The sequence below is a fragment of the Dermochelys coriacea genome, chromosome 8 (genome assembly GCF_009764565.3).
Source record: "Dermochelys coriacea isolate rDerCor1 chromosome 8, rDerCor1.pri.v4, whole genome shotgun sequence".
Taxonomy (NCBI): domain Eukaryota; kingdom Metazoa; phylum Chordata; order Testudines; family Dermochelyidae; genus Dermochelys; species Dermochelys coriacea.
Genome location: NC_050075.1, coordinates 107,725,035 through 107,740,464, shown reverse-complemented (window position 1 = coordinate 107,740,464; position 15,430 = coordinate 107,725,035). Strand labels below are relative to the sequence as shown.

The window sequence follows — 15,430 nt, the reverse complement described above, 5'->3', positions numbered from 1 at the left end:
CTCCTGGCTATTCAGATGGTGACAAAACACATTGTGGTGATCAAGATGTTATGTTGACTGAGGAGAAAGGCGTCTCTCTAGTCCCCTCTGCTGGCTCTTTGGCTCTAGATTGACAGCTCCCTTTGCAGTGGATGTTGGTGCTACTCCTTTGGCAGTGCCAACTGGTGGCTCTTTTGTTGAAAGCGTTTTGTTGCACACTCCAGGGCCCACTTTCAGGAAGAGGGCTAAGGAAAGAGAACTGATAGAAAAGTAGGTCAAATATGTAAACATCGTTGTTGGTTGACAAATTTAAGAAACCTACTTTCCAGCATGCGGGTCACACCCTTAAGGCATGTCTACGCTTAAAACGCTGTCGAACTTCAGTGAAGACACTACTACGCTGATGGGAGACCTTCTCCCGTCAGCATAGTGAATCCACTTCTGTGAGAGATGGGAGCTATGTCGACAGGAGAAGCTGTCTACACTGTCTACGTAGTGCTGTATACACTGTAGGTTAGGTTGGTATAACTGCGTTGCTCAGGGGTGTGGATTTTTCATGCTCCTGAGCAGTATTGTTGTACTAATGTAAGTTTGTAGTGTAGACCTGGTCTGAGTGTCTGCGTATAGCTACAGCGGTGGTCCAGCAGCTCTGACCCCCGCAGCCTCTCAGTACACATCCGTCATGCTCTGGCTTCCACTGGCTCTGGTTATCACTTGCAGGGTGACCCTAACACACTCCTTGTCCTGGATTTTCCCCCCAAAACATATGTTTAGCATGGGACAGTGCAGACATATTAGATCCGTTGCCTATCTGAGGGGATCAAGATAAAACAGTTTGCCACTTTAAATGGAGTTACTGCCACAGTTCACTACATTGGATTAATTTTGATTAGAGGATAAAACAAGTTTAACTACAAAGAGAGGTTTTAAGTGAATACAAGTACTAAGACATTTAAAGTCAGAAATGGTTACAAGAAAAGTAAAGATAAAATGCTATTACTAAACAAACTAGCCTTGGTTCAAGGTGAAATTCTTACCGCATATTTCCAGTAGCGTTGCTGACCCAGTTTCAGGTCAAGATCTGCTTTCAAGGTTCAATGACTGGCTTCTTTTGTCCTCTGAGATGAAAGAGACAGATGGATAGGGAGAGAGAAGTTGGAGTGATTTTTGCCCCTCACTTTTATAGTTGTCACCTTTTGAAGTGCATTTTCCAGAGAAAGACCCCTGCATTTTCCAACTCAGAGAAAAGAGGCTTGGAGTCTTGTGGGAAAGAAGTTTCATGCCATTGTTTGCTAAGATGCAGAATCTGTTTGTTCCTGTCCCCCTTCCTTACCAAAGAATGGTTACTTGATAGGTGATGGCCCATCAGCTTTGATGGCACCTGGCTAGAGGCATCAACTTGTCCTTTGTCTTTTGAGAAACAGATTTACCCATTCCTCAGACTTGTCTGGTAAACACACATTACTCATGATTTCAGCTTATGTTCATACCTTTACGTGTAATGTTGCTACATGCATTTCACCATGATATTGTTGACCAGCTAGTTATTAGTTTTTAAATGATACTTTACAAGGCATTTTCTGTGCAAAGATTATTACAGTAGCGTGTTGGGTGTGAATCCAAGGGTTCATTCCAGCACAACCTCCTGGGTCAGAATTTTTGAGTTGGTTTGCTCTCTTGAGTTATTACAACATCCTTGAAAAAAGGACAGTATGATCCTACAAGTTATTTCTCCATTGTATAATATTTCTATCAATATATCAAGTATAAAAAAACCCTATCTGTGCTTTTGATATTCTTGTCAAAACTTAAATAGTCAAAACAGTAATACTGTGATGTTGGACTCCAAAACTTGTAGCTGGCTTTTGAAACCATCCCTTAGAGATATCTACTGATGATGTTCATATTGAAATCAACAAGTGAATTCTTATGCTTTGCTTCATGTTCCTGTGAGTTCCTTTTCCAGTGCTGTTTCTGCAAGAACAGTCAAAGGGATGAAAATAAGGGAAATAGACTTTGTTATAAGACAATTTTAAACATTCTGACATCGGTTTTCATGGGGACAGAAGTGAGACTTTTAAGAAAACTGTTGAAACTGGCTCAATTTCTGGTTGCAGGTTCTGGTTCTGCTTCCATTTCCTTAGAAATCCACATCCGTTTGAGATTATCTCAAATAATGCTAAGCTGTTGAAAAGGGAATTAAAAAACTTTATCTTACACTATCTACTGATTTTTTCCCCCTCCTCCAACATAAAAATAGCATTTCTGCCAACTTTGCATTCTTGCATTAAAATCTATCTTAATCTTTTTAAAAACAAACATTTTAAGTAAACTGATTTTGTGCATGCTTCAAGATGTACATACTATATCCCACCCTCTTTAAATGGCTGAAAGTTTTTCAATGTACCTGATTTGTGTGTAGGTCTGGTATAACTTACATCTTGTGTTACTGTTTGCTGTATATGTTCTATATTAAGTGACAGAAGTATTACATGCACTGGCATCTGTTTCCTCAAATACACTTCAGTAGATGCCCCCAAAAAACCCCACAATTGAGGAAGATGGTCAATTGGTTAAAAAGTTATTTGATTTAGAAGGGAATTGAAGGCAGCTAAAATTGTGTGTGCGCATGCACTCATACACATGGGAGAGAGGTGATATTGATAGTAATGAATATAAATCAGACACTAGGAATTGCAGAAAATTATAACGGAAGCAAAGGAACACAAGGAAAAATCTATGGCCAACAGAGAGAAGGACAATAAGAAGGAATTAAAAATATATATAGAAAACAGAAAGTATCCTAACAATGGTATTGGTCCATTACTAGATGGAAATGGTAGAGTTATCAATAATTATGCAGAAAAGGTAGAATTGTTCACTAAATATTTGTTTTGTGTTTGGGAAAAGACAGAGGATGTAGTCCTATCATATGATGACACTCTTTCTAGTCCTCTGGTATCTCAAGAGGATATTAAATAACTACTACCAAAATTAGATGTATTTAAATCAGTAGGTCAAGATAACTTGCATTGAAAAGTTTTAAAAGAAATGGCTGAGGAGCTTCCTGGACCACTAATGCTGATTTTCAATAGTCTTGGAGCACCAGGGAAGGTCCAGAAGACTGGAAGAAAGCTAATGTTGAGCTAATATTTAAAAAGGGTAAACAGGATGATCTGAGTAAATTATAGGCTTTTGGTCTGACATGGATCCTGGGAAAGATGATAGAGTGACTGATATGGGACTCGAGTAATAAAGAATTAAAGGAGGGTAATTTAATGCGGATCATGGGTTTATGAATGATAGGTCCTATCGGACTAATTTAATATCTTTATTTGATGAGATTACAAGTTTGATGGATAAAGGGGGTAATGTTGATGTAATATACTTAGACTTCTGTAAGGTGTTTGACTTGCTACCACACAACTTTTTGATTTAAAAAAAAACCTAGAAAGATCTATAATTACCATGGTGCACATTAAATGGATTAAAATCTGACTGATAGGTCTCAAAATGTTAATTATAAATGGAGATGCATACACAGGGGACTCTCAAGTATGAGTAGAGAGGTTATTTTACCTCAGAATTTGGCATTGATGTGAATGCTGCTGGAATACTATATCCAGGTCTGATGACTACAATTCAAGAAGGATGTTGATGAATGGGAGAGGGTTCAGAAAAGAGCCACAAAATGATTAAAAGATTAGAAAATGTGATTCAAGGAGCTCAATCTATTTAGCTTAACAGAGAATGTTAAAGGGTGACTTGATCACAATCAATAAATACCTACATGGGGCACAAATATTTAATAATGGATACTTCAGTTTAGCAGAGAAGGTATAATGTGATCCCAAGGCTGGAAGTTGAAACTAGACAAATTTTGACTGGAAATGCCTAAATTTTTAACAGTGAGAGTAATTGACCATTGGAACAGTTTACCAAGGGTTGTGGTAGATTCTGCATAACTGGCAATTTTTAAATTGAGATTGGATATCATTCTAAAAGATCTACTTCAGGAATTATTTTGGGACAGTTCTCTGGCCTGTGTTATACAGGAGATCAGACTAGATCACAGTGGTCCCTTCTGACCCTGGAATCCATGAAATGTAAGTTAATGACATTTATATTAATGAGGAAATGTTGAATGGTTTGAACAATTAGCTGTATGAGTTTGTATTTGTCCTTATAATTTTCTTACTGTTGTATATTTTTGATTGCTGAGCAGCATGATCAATGCATATTTTGTGCTTACTAATGCTTTTATTCATTTCTGTAGAAGTTTTGTAAAGTCTCCTAAAGGTTCCTGAAAATCACATGGCAGGCATCCACCCTGTGGTACTGTAAGTGTGGAACCATTGCTGTCCCAGCTTTGCAAGAGGGGATAGTTCTATTTAGGAATGATACTGATTTGAGTAATTGTCCATTTAATAATGCTTAAATCACTAGTAACTTTATGGCCTGTTTCACTTACTGTACCATTCTATATTCTGTAAAATATAGAATCCTGTTTGCATTAAAAAGAAAGATTAAGAACAAAATTTATTGGGCAGGTTCTCCTAAGAAAGGAATCCAATTACAGGTCTCTGGATGAACAGTTCTGGTCTTGCTTGTTTCTCTTTAGAAACTTAAGGGAGTTGGGGATGGAGAAGAGTGTGCTCTGTAGTGAGCTTTGGTAGGCTGGAAGAGTTCAAATTGAGGGACAGTTACATCAGAGTGTTTACAGTAGTGAATGCTGGAATCAAGGTTTGGAAAGCAGCTTTCATTTTAAACCATTATTTTTAAACTTGCTTATAACTTTCCTAACAATTTTCCTTTGGGGTTGAAACTTCCCAAAGCTGACTGTTTTTGGAAAGTATAGTGTTACCCATGGACTATACTCCTAGTGATCTGTGGGCAAAGGTTACATAAATACTGATAAACTGCCCAAAAACTTTATTAATGCAGTTAAGGTTATTTAGTGCTCCCTTATGGACTTACTGAACATGGAGCGTGGATAAACATAACCCTCTGAAAACCAGGAAATACAATTAAGGTTATGTGTCCAACACCAAATCTGATCCACCTCTAACAAATTCTGCCATTTTGTGTGTTGTCTAATCCAATTCTGTACCATTATTCCCCTTTGTACACTCTGTGGCCCTCACGGCTAGGTGCCAGAGCTTGCACTGCCTTTTGAGGAGAGGTTGCAGCATCAGGGAGAGGAGTCAGGGATCCTTATTTTCTGGGTGTTTGTATACAACATCTGAAGAGAAGATCACAATGAATGGGTCCTACACTGCAATAAAAGGCTGCGGCCGGCCTGGGTCAGCTCGAGCTTCGGGGCTATAAAATAGCAGTGTAGATGTTTGGCCTCAGGCTGGAGCCCAAGCTCTGAGACCCCATGACGGGGGAGGATCTCTGAGCTTGGGCTTCAGCCCGTGGTCAAACATCTATGGTGAAATTACATAGCCTTGGAGTATGAGCCTGAGTCAGCTGACCCAGGCTCTGAGAATCAGTGCCAGGGTTTTTTTTTATTGCAGTTTAGACATACCCAGTGTCTCCTTTTGTCTCTAAAATCTAAGAATATATGAAATAATTTAAAAAAATAATAAACCTGAGGAGTTTCAGGTTTGCTCAGACAGATGCCGTTGACATTGCCCTAGGTATGTCAAGAAAATGGGGGAATATGATTGCTTATCTCAGTCTAACACTCTTGCATATCCTCAGTGCCCACTAGAACTCTATAGCTGCATTGCCATTCACTGATGCCTCTCTGCTGCATCATTGTACTGGGGAATTCTAGCCAACTGTTGGCATATATCACAGAGCAAAACAAGGCTCAGTCAGGGCAGCCAAACATGGTGTCCTAGAGGGAATTCTGAGGCCAGGGATGAATATTTATCAATATCTGGCAACTCTTTAGGGGTTTGTGAGGAGTAGGTAAATGGCTGAGTATAAGTCAGGCTTAGCTAACTACTGTTTAAGTCTAACCTAATGTTGGCCAAAATCTAAGAGTTTCTTTGCCCCTCGTTCCCCACTCTTGTGTATTTTCCCCACTGTCTTCTACATGTTTGGGAAGAGCACAGTCCTGTGATCTTTGTCTGATGGGTTGGGACATTGCTTGTAGAGGGCAGATTAGGCAAGTACCATAACTCTCTATTGCCAGGTTTTCAGAACTTTTAAGTTTTAGCCAGCCTCACGTTCTGCAAGGTTCAAGGCAGTGATAGGCTTCATTAACTCTGTATTAACGCTGTTTTTTGGCAGTGAATTTCTCTTTTCTTTTTGATAAATTGATGATAGTGAGGGTGTGATTGAGGGGCTTCCTCTGTGTACATCATTGCTACTCACTAGCTTGAGTTAGCAACGGGCTTTCCAAAGTCTCTATTCCATTTATAGGGGGAAGGGACACTCCTGCAAGCCTCCTGTGCTGAAGGGTGAAGCAGGTCATTTTCAATGGAATGAGAACACCCTTTTAGATGAATACAGCTCTGAGAGGTGTGAACTGTTCATTCATCTCAAGCGGTTGTGACATTACACTCCATATTCTTTATGAAAATATGCTTATGATATGACAAAAGTGAGATGTACTTTATGCAAGGTGATTCATGTAAGGTATCATTAGAAAGGTTATGATTTACTGAATGTGATTATCCAATTTGTATGCCTGTATCATTTCTGTATCTGAAGTTAGAAATATTGACCATATATCTGTATTTCAAATGTGCTACTTTGGGTGTCACCCACAACTAGCCCTTCAGGTACAACAGTGAAAAGCCAGACAGGGCTGATGGGCCCATTAGCAAAGACAATGGACTGTGAAAGGGCTTAGTTGTCCAGTGGATGCTCCAGACAGCCTACAAGCAATGGCTACCACAGCCCTGCAGAGACATGGGTCTGAGTTACATTGTACTCCCCCCCTTTCCCCCCCCACGAATGCCAGTGTTTTTCCACTGGAAGACAAAGGGTTCCCACCATATGCAAGAGCTGTATAAGGCAGGGGAGTGACATCATTGTGGTTCTCCTCTGCCTCCCCACCCAAAGAGACACTGAAAAACACCAGGAAGCAAGAACTGAACTGGGGGGGAGAAAAGTTGATCCCAGGCTGGAAGGACGCCTGGCTTGTGAGTAATAATACCTAAAGTCTCAAGTTGCAGGCCAGTGCAGCTGCCTTTCAAGACTCTCTGTACTCTGCCTGTGACAATATTTAGGGTGAGAAATTACTATTCATAGCCAATTTCTTTAGTGAATCAAGCTTAGTTTGCATGTTTTGTTTCGTTTTGTTTGCTTAACAAACAGAATAAAGCAGATTACTATTTCTTTAACCACTTAAAATCTTCCTTTTATAGTTAATAAAATCTGTTTTGTTTATTATTAAACCCAGTTTATGTAATTTCTAATGGGGGAGGGGGCAAGAAATCATGCATATCTCTCTTCACATTGAGGGAGGGGGCAAATTTATGAGCTTACGTTGTACAGATTTCTCTACAGCACAAGACAGTATTATATTGGGTTTATTCCCCAAAAAGGGCTTACACATGAGTGCTGAGTGAGTCCTCTCTCTGAGCTGACTTCAGTCTGTGTCTGCAGCTGGGTGTGGCCCTGTGTGTGTGTGTCCCCGTCCCCATGTGCGCGTGCTGCAAGAGGCTGGAGAGCCTAATTCAGCAAAACAGGGAGAGGGAATCCAGGCTGGTGGAGCAGGAGAGTGTCAATGAAACCCCAGTACATCAGGTGGCATCCTGGATGGGGCGTCCAACCCATCACCGTGGTGTTCTTATCCCCCTCCCTGCTCTTGCCATTGTGTGTCTGGTACATGTACAGACCAGAATGCCTGGTCTTCCTTCCACAGCAGATATACTGACATTGGAATGATACAGAGTAGATTAGCATGGCCCCTGCGCAAGGATGAGATGCAAATTTGTGATGCGTTTCCATGCCTGGTGCTAGTAGCAAAAGTCATCATTATGCTTAATGCTGCTCTGCAGAGAAGTGATTCATCGTCGCTGGGAGTCTTGTGCCAATCTCTCTGTTTTCTTCTTTGTGATCACTAGGTCCATCCTATAGCAGCCTAGCCTCACATCACCATAGCAGTCAGCATATCCTACATGCAGTACTATCCATCAGACTGTCCTGGGTGGAACTTGCATGGATGACAGTGGGGATACATTTGTGGGGTGCTGAAGTACTTCAGAATTACAGACATTACTTACACTTTCAGAAGAAGCACCATGATGGCTCCAGGCACCAACCAGAAGCAGACTGAAAGCACTAATGGGCACAGGAGATGCTTTGAGTCATGATCCTTGAGTTAAAGGAGCAGTGCTTGTTCCTCTAAGGCAGTGGTTCCCAAACTTGTTCCGCCGCTTGTGCAGGGAAAGCCCCTGGCGGGCTGGGTCCGTTTGTTTACCTGGCGTATCTGCAGGTTCGGCTGATCACTGCTCCCAGTGGCTGTGGTTCGCTGCTCCAGGCCAATGGGAGCTGCTGGAAGCAGTGGCCAGTACGTCCCTTGGCCCGTGCCGCTTCCAGCAGCTCCCATTGGCCTGGAGCAGGGAACCACGGCCACTGGGAACCATGATTGGCCGAACCTGCGGACGAGGCAGGTAAACAAACTGGCCCAGTCCGCCAGGGGCTTTCCCTGCACAAGTGGCAGAACAAGTTCGGGAACTGCTGCTGTACATTGAAAACTTATATTGGCATAGCTATGTCTTTTAGGAGTGTGAAAAATACACACCCCTCAGAGATGTAGCTGTGCTGACCTAACCCGTGGTGTAGACAGCGTTAGGGTGATGGAAGACTTTTTCCTTCTTTCGATCTAGCTACCTGTTGGGGAGGTGGATTAACTACAGTGATGGGAGACCCCCTCCTCTCTCTGTACTGAGTGGCTACACTGAAGCGCAAAAGCCGCACAGCTGGAGCACTGCAGCTGTGCCGCTGTAGTGTTTCAGGTGTAGACTAGCCCTCAATCACCACATGAATGTGAGCTCAGTGCGTCTCTCACAAAGGAATTCCTGAAGAAGCAATAGGTCATGAGAATGCAAATTGTCTGTAAGCAGTGGTACTAAAGCTTTTATAGTGTCATGACTTTTGCAATATTTCTCAACCAGTCCTTTGTATTGTTGAGCAGCTGGGGAGCTCTTGGGAAGTCTTTTATTTTTTCTGCCTCTGCACCAAAAAAGTTATATGAATTGGATTATATTAAAAGTAGCTTTTTTGGTGCATGGGCTTGTGCCCTATCTCAGAATCTCCTTTCAAAATGACCGCAAACTTGCAATCTGAACTCTAATCCAGTTCCTGTTGTAGGTGATATTTAAAGGCCTGTGTTATGCAGGAAGTCAGTTTAGGTAATCTCATTGTCCCTTCTGGCTTTAAACTCTGTGAATAATTTGGCCACATGTGAATGTTATGAGAACAGGAACATTTTACTTTCCTTTTCTCACAGGTGCCATATCTCAGAAACCGCTTGATCCTGTGACCTGAATTTGCACCACTAATACTACCCCAGACTCCATTGATCACATCACTTTTCAAGACAATCTGAGTATTCTTATGGATTTTGGAGCACTTTGAAAAATCAGCTGCTGTAAGGAAAGCTCATCACAATCTTAACTATGGAGCTAAGGAGAGACAATTCAGATAACTGCAGAAAAGCTTAAGAGATATGTTTTCCAACTGTAGTGAGTGGGATACAGTGTGATGAGTTCCTTTAATAAACACACACACAGTGAAAATGTGCTAACACTAAAACCAGTAAAGCTGAAGAGGGGTTTCTTAGAAAATGTTTAACCAATGACTTGCTGCATACTAAGACTAACTTTAAAGGGACATTTCCTATTAAATAGCTATTTAACCTTGTGAAACTGCTTCCAGAAGCTGTTTATAGCTTATACCAGAAATGAATTTATGTTTAAAAGCACCTCATAGTTTTGTATAAATATTTATTATAGGAGTGACTAGGGACCCCAGTCAAGTTTGTGGTCCCATAATGGTAGGCACTGTGCTAAGGTATTGAGAAACATTCTCTGCTCTGAGAGTTTGCAGTCTAAACAAACAAGACAAAGGGTGGGGAAGCAGAGCCATAGGGAGATGAAGTGACTTGCCCAAGGTCACTCAGTACTCCTAGATCTAGTGACCTGCTGGCTAGATTATGCTGTTTTTCCAATAATCAATAACTCTACATCTGCATAGTTCAAAGAACCAACAGCATATCCAAATTGCTTTCTGGGGGCAGAGGTCTTCTAATAACCTTTGTTGCAAATGCAAGGATAGCAATATTTCAAAATGATGTATACACAGTGTTCTAAAAGTTGGTAACAATCTAAATGGCTGACGGTGGTGTGATGTAGAATACCACAGCTATTAGACAAGGAGTAAGAACTTTGGTATAGGTTGCTTAAAAAACAATTTAAAAAAATACCCCAAATAGTGTGTTTGGAAATTGGGATTTTTTTAACCTTTTGTTGTTTCCAGCTGTTTTAGCAGTTGAGCTTTTTAAAAAAAAAATTGCAAGTTTTTTTTTATAATGGGAAAGTGAATTTTCATCTTCTATCCTCAGAAACGTTGAACTGTGTTTATTAAAACCTTTGTAAAAAAACACTTTCATGCACAGACTAAGCCTATAGAATTATCACGTGAAAGATGAGTGAAAATGAAGTTATAATTGAAATACTCGCACAACCTTAACTATAGCTGTTGCTAGTGCTTCGGCTATAATTACAAGACTAATTACTATGAATTTAGTTGTCATGACCCTTCTGCCTTGTAAAGTTCTTCCCACACAGTCTCAACACTTGACATCCCAAGTGGACCATAAGTAGTGCTCTACTTACATTGCAATGAAAACAGCAATATATTGTTTGTATGTCTAGCACTGTTATATGATCCATTACTGATTAGTGAAGTCTTATTTGGGATATTAAAAAGGCCAGTATCACTTGCAAATATGATTTATTATTCAATTTTTGATATCCACATGTTCTAGTTTGATGTTTTTATAGATGTACAATAGACTATTAAATATAAAAACCTAAGTTAATAGAACATTAAGATCACATTAAAATACTAGTCAGTGAGAATGTTAAGATCATCATTGCTATGCTAACTGACTTGTATATTGTTCATTAAAAATAACAGCATGTTACATAGATAAGCATTCAAAAGTTGGAAAATGTTCAAGTTAGATTTGCACATACTGCTTTAGCTTTGTCTGCTTTGTGTACATGCATTAAAGGTAGTCTCTAATCACATGATCACATTTTTCTAATACAATATAATCAACTTTTTATAGAGCTTTAGGCTCAGACTTCTATAGTTTGTTACCATGTGTGTCAGACAAATATCATTTACGTATGTGATGATCCATACAAAGTTGTGTGACAAATTACTCCTGAGGGCATTCTGCACCAAAAAATTAATAATTCTGCACACACTATTAAAATTCTGCAAGCTTTATTTGTCGATAAATAAATTCAGAGGCTCCAGCATGGCAGTAGGGAGCAGAGGCCACTGGTTGTATGAAGGTGGGAGATCACCCTGCAGCCTCCCCACCCCCGGGACACTGTCTCAGTGGGATGGGGGTCTTGGTGTAGCTAGTTGGGGGGTCAGTAGTGTGGGGGTCTGGATGTGGGGGCTCAGGAAAGTGCAGGGTGGGGTTTGTCAGGGTGGGGGTTTGAGTGCAGGGAGCTCAGTAGGGGGTGGTCTTGCTGCAGGGATGGGGATCCAGAGGCAGAGGATGAGGTTCAGTGGGGTGGGGTTTGGGAATGGAGGGCTAGGGAAGTTCTGGCTGTATGGGATGAGGCTTGGTGGGGGTGTCTGTGTATGAGAGGTCCAGATGCACAGGTGTTGGGTGGATGGGGAAGCAGCTCCCTGTACAGTCACCCCTCCCCATGCAGCTGAGAAGTGATGGGGGCAGGAAGCTGGGGAGGAAGCTGAGCTTTCTGCAGCGGGGAAGGTTTCTGGGGATGGGTCTGACACAGCCTAGCCACTCCTTGCAGGGAAAGAGGAAATTCCATCCACCCCTGCCTCCAGCCCAGCTGGGACTAGCAGCTGATCCTGACTCAGGGTAGGAGCCACTGGCTGGGGTGTCGCCAACCCTGCAGTGATTTACCCTTCTGCCAACTGTTCTGGGTGCCTGAAACAATGTACCTGCACATCTAGGGAGTACCTTTGCACGTACTTTGCATGTACCATTGCAGTGGTAGTGGCAGTGGTAACTGCTCTTGCAGCTTCCCTTTGCTTCCCTGACAGAAGGTCATTTCCCTGCGGGGAAGCAAAGAAAGGTATGGGTGTCAAGGTTCCTTCCCCACTCTGAACTCTAGGGTACAGATTTGGGGACCTGCATGAAAATCTCCTAAGCTTACTTTTACCAGCTTAGGTTAAAACTTCCCCAAGGTACAAACTGTTTTACTCTTTGCCCTTGGACTTCCACTGCCACCACCAAACGTTTGACTGGGTTTACTGGGAAAGCGTTGTTTGGAAGCGTCTTTCCCCCCAAAATCCTCACCAAAATCTTGCACCCCCCTGCCTGGGGAAGGCTTGATAAAAATCCTCACCAATTTGCATAGGTGACCACAGACCCAAACCCTTGGATCTTAAGAACAATGAAAAAAGCATTCAGTTTCTTACAAGAAGAATTTTAATATAAGAAAAGGTAAAAAGAATCACCTCTGTAAAATCAGGATGGTAAATACCTTACAGGGTAATTAGATTCAAAACATAGAGAATCCCTCTAGGCAAAACCTTAAGTTATAAGAAAGACACAAAGACAGGAATTCACCACCATGATTTCAACAATTTCCATCCCACCATCAACCTCAGCCTGGACCAGTCCACACAAGAGATCCACTTCCTGGACACTACGGTGCTAATAAGCGATGGTCACATAAACACCACCCTATATCGGAAACCTACTGACCGCTATTCCTACCTACATGCCTCTAGCTTTCATCCAGATCATACCACTCGATCCATTGTCTACAGCCAAGCGCTACGATATAACCGCATTTGCTCCAACCCCTCAGACAGAGACAAACACCTACAAGATCTCTATCATGCATTCCTACAACTACAATACCCACCTGCTGAAGTGAAGAAACAGATTGACAGAGCCAGAAGAGTACCCAGAATTCACCTACTATAGGACAGGCCCAACAAAGAAAACAACAGAACGCCACTAGCCATCACCTTCAGCCCCCAACTAAAACCTCTCCAACGCATCATCAAGGATCTACAACCTATCCTGAAGGACGAGCCATCGCTCTCTCAGATCTTGGGAGACAGACCAGTCCTTGCTTACAGACAGCCCCCCAATCTGAAGCAAATACTCACCAGCAACCACACACCACACAACAGAACCACTAACCCAGGAACCTATCCTTGCAACAAAGCCCGTTGCCAACTCTGTCCACATATCTATTCAGGGGATACCATCATAGGGCCTAATCACATCAGCCACACTATCAGAGGCTCGTTCACCTGCGCATCTACCAATGTGATATATGCCATCATGTGCCAGCAATGCCCCTCTGCCATGTACATTGGCCAAACTGGACAGTCTCTACGTAAAAGAATGAATGGACACAAATCAGACGTCAAGAATTATAACATTCAAAAACCAGTTGGAGAACACTTCAATCTCTCTGGTCACTCGATCACAGACCTAAGAGTGGCTATCCTTCAACAAAAAAGCTTCAAAAACAGACTCCAACGAGAGACTGCTGAATTGGAATTAATTTGCAAACTGGATACAATTAACTTAGGCTTGAATAGAGACTGGGAATGGATGAGTCATTACACAAAGTAAAACTATTTCCCCATGAAGAAAAGGAGTACTTGTGGCACCTTAAAGACTAACAAATTTATTAGAGCATAAGCTTTCGTGAGCTACAGCTCACTTCATCGGATGCATTTGGTGGAAAAAACAGAGGAGAGATTTATATACACACACAGAGAACATGAAACAATGGGTTTATCATACACACTGTAAGGAGAGTGATCACTTAAGATAAGCCACCACCAACAGCAGGGGGGGGAAAGGAGGAAAACCTTTCATGGTGACAAGCAAGGTAGGCTAATTCCAGCAGTTAACAAGAATATCAGAGGAACAGTGGGGGGTGGGGTGGGAGGGAGAAATACCATGGGGAAATAGTTTTACTTTGTGTAATGACTCATCCATTCCCAGTCTCTATTCAAGCCTAAGTTAAACTAAGTAAAACTATTTCCCCATGGTATTTCTCCCTCCCACCCCACCCCCCACTGTTCCTCTGATATTCTAGTTAACCGCTGGAATTAGCCTACCTGCTTGTCACCATGAAAGGTTTTCCTCCTTCCCCCCCCTGCTGCTGGTGATGGCTTATCTTAAGTGATCACTCTCCTTACAGTGTGTATGATAAACCCATTGTTTCATGTTCTCTGTGTGTGTATATATAAATCTCTCCTCTGTTTTTTCCACCAAATGCATCCGATGAAGTGAGCTGTAGCTCACGAAAGCTTATGCTCTAATAAATTTGTTAGTCTTTAAGGTGCCACAAGTACTCCTTTTCTTTTTGCGAATACAGACTAACACGGCTGCTACTCTGAAACCTATTTCCCCATGGTATTTCTCCCCCCCACCTGCTTGTCACCATGGAAGGTTTTCCTCCTTTTCCCCCCCCTGCTGTGGGTGATGGCTTATCTTAAGTGATCACTCTCCTTACAGTGTGTATGATAAACCCATTGTTTCATGTTCTCTGTGTGTGTGTATATAAATCTCTCCTCTGTTTTTTCCACCAAATGCATCCGATGAAGTGAGCTGTAGCTCACGAAAGCTTATGCTCTAATAAATTTGTTAGTCTCTAAGGTGCCACAAGTACTCCTTTTCTTTTTGCGAATACAGACTAACACGGCTGCTACTCTGAAAAAAGACAGGAATATCCATTCTATTCAGCACAGTCTATTTTCTCCGCCATTTAAAGAAATCATAATCTAACGCATCTCTAGCTAGATTACTTACTAAGTTCTAAGACTCTATTCCTGTTCTGTCCCCGGCAAAAGCATCCCACAGACATACCCAGACCCTTTTTTTCTCCCCCCTCCAGCTTTGAAAGTATCTTGTCTCCTCATTGGTCATTGTGGTCAGGTGCCAGTGAGGTTATCCTAGCTCCTTAACCCTTTAAAGGTGAAAGGGTTTTCCCTCTGGCCAGGAGGGATTTTAAAGGTGTTTACCCTTCCCTTTATTTTTATGACACGCCCCCCAAATCACAGCAAGGGTGAAATGCTGGCTGGGATTTCCTCCTGGAGCTCTAGGAAAAAACAGAGTTAATAAGACACATGCACCTCTAAATATACTACCAAGTATATAAAGACTAACAATATTTTCCACATCTCAAGGGCGATTTTAACCAGTTGATTCTGGGAAACTTTCACGGGAGAGTGCATCAGCCACTTTGTTAGAAGCTCCTGAGATGAATTGGATGTCAAAATCAAAATCTTGGAGAGCTAA

The 15,430-nt window shown here is 41.8% G+C and overlaps 1 protein-coding gene and 1 non-coding gene across 5 annotated transcripts in view; both read left to right on the top strand.

Moving 5' to 3' along the window:
• The window catches only part of ST3GAL3 (ST3 beta-galactoside alpha-2,3-sialyltransferase 3), a 382,096-nt gene that overhangs the window by 61,607 nt on the left and 305,059 nt on the right, over positions 1-15,430 (top strand). The gene's annotated exons all lie outside the window — the stretch shown is intronic.
• LOC119860849 lies at positions 7,787-7,895 on the top strand. The gene has a single exon (XR_005294665.1). It is a non-coding gene; the product is annotated as a U6 spliceosomal RNA (small nuclear RNA).